General features: G+C 29.5%; 1 long non-coding RNA gene across 1 annotated transcript in view; it reads left to right on the forward strand.

The window, feature by feature from the left end:
• LOC110269285 overlaps positions 1-1,257 on the forward strand; it is a 7,795-nt gene extending 6,538 nt beyond the window's left edge. Inside the window, exon 2 of the long non-coding RNA XR_002358275.1 lies at positions 1,167-1,257. This is a non-coding gene — a long non-coding RNA (uncharacterized LOC110269285). The remainder of the gene's footprint in view (positions 1-1,166) is intronic.

The raw sequence follows: 1,772 nt of genomic DNA on the forward strand, positions 1-1,772 counted from the left end.
GATAATGGCAGGTATTATCTAAACTTAAACTTAACCCCGCCGGTCCCGCTCAAGACTATGTCCCGCCAAAATTCGCCCCACACCAGGTCGGATAATTATTTGCCCCGATTGAATATGGACAGCGCCATGGTCCTGCGTACTCATTACAATTCCCGCGTACGCATGAATGTCATTTCCTTTAAAAAGCTGTTAAAATGCAGAAAACCAATTTTTCACACCAAACTTCCGACACCCATAACTTTTTCGTTAAAAATCATTTTCATTCCGTTCTTTGAATGTTATAAACTTCACAGACCCAAATTTTCATTCAAAACAAGTTTTATAAGATTTGAGAGTCCAAAAACTAAATTATGGCTCACCAAAATAGGTTAAAAATAAGTTTTTACTAAAGTCTAGAAAACTTTTAATTTTCCAAAATTCTTAGTTTAAAACCAGTCAAACCATACCAAAAATATTCCTTTATATTATTAAGCACTTCTCAACCAATTTTCAATCGGCCAATACTTAGAACATTCAATTTATTTAATACTTTTCATTCCTCTATATTATTAAGTACTTCTCAACCAATTTTCAATCATCCAATACTTAGAACATTCAATTTATTCAATACTTTTCATTCCAAAATCTACAAAATCAAACAATAGCTCTCACCAATCATTATTAAAATCAACAATTATAATCATTCCATAGCATCGTATCAAAATTCCATGATATTAATTCATTTTTCACTCAACCAACGTACAATTCAATTCTCAACAACAATGCACAATTTCATAACATTCAACTTATCTTACAGACAATTAGCCTAAATTTTTACGCACATTATATATTAATTACGAGAAACCAAAATTATACCTTGGTCGATTTCTCCCAAAACCAAAAATATCTCAAAAACCTTCTTTTTCACACAAGCTTCCAAAGATTCTAAAGCTCCAATTCAGCTAATCCAACTACAAATACTCCAAATCAAGTAGTCAAGACACATGCAACTTATAATCAACACAAGGTTCACTAACCCAATTAATAAAAGTGATATCTTCAATTCCATTTATACTTCTAACCACATTTCTCCTGATTTTTTTTCCTTCTTTTTTACCCTTTATTCTCATGTGAATAACAAGGCTAACCCAATTGGTAGAGTGGAGAGTATAAAAGTGCAGTCTAAGAAACAAAAAAAAAAAAAAGAAAATAGTATATTCAAGAGAGAGAGAGAAAGAGAGAGAGAGAGAGAGTGCAGATCAGATTATGAAGGAATACGAGTAGCCATAAGTAGCTGATAATTTATATAGGATTCAAGTTGTAACGTAGCTTCAAAATTTTTATAGAATCATTTCGGATTTGAATCTTATCAAACGGTTTGAACTAATATGATTTTGTTTTCTTTTGCAGTTCAGTTTAATTTAAATCAAAATATATTTCTCTTATTGAAATATTCTTTTGATATTATCTTTAATTAATAATTTTTTTGTATGATACAAATAACGTTTTTAATATTTTATAATAATAATCAATATGGACTTAATATGGACTTTTTCGCCAGCGGACTCATTTCCTAGTTTTCAGTTTGAAATCAACTAAATTATTGATTAAAAATTATATGTAGATTTTATTAACAAACTCTAATTAGTGTTTCTTAGTTAGGGGACACGGGGGAAAGGTATAATTTTAATTTAATACAGCTTAAAAACAGTTGATTTTCATACTTAACCTAGTTAATATAAGTTAATTAATTCAATACGATAATTTTAAAATTTAGTACTATCTGATCAGCC

This window comes from Arachis ipaensis, chromosome B01 (genome assembly GCF_000816755.2).
Source record: "Arachis ipaensis cultivar K30076 chromosome B01, Araip1.1, whole genome shotgun sequence".
Lineage (NCBI taxonomy): Eukaryota > Viridiplantae > Streptophyta > Magnoliopsida > Fabales > Fabaceae > Arachis > Arachis ipaensis.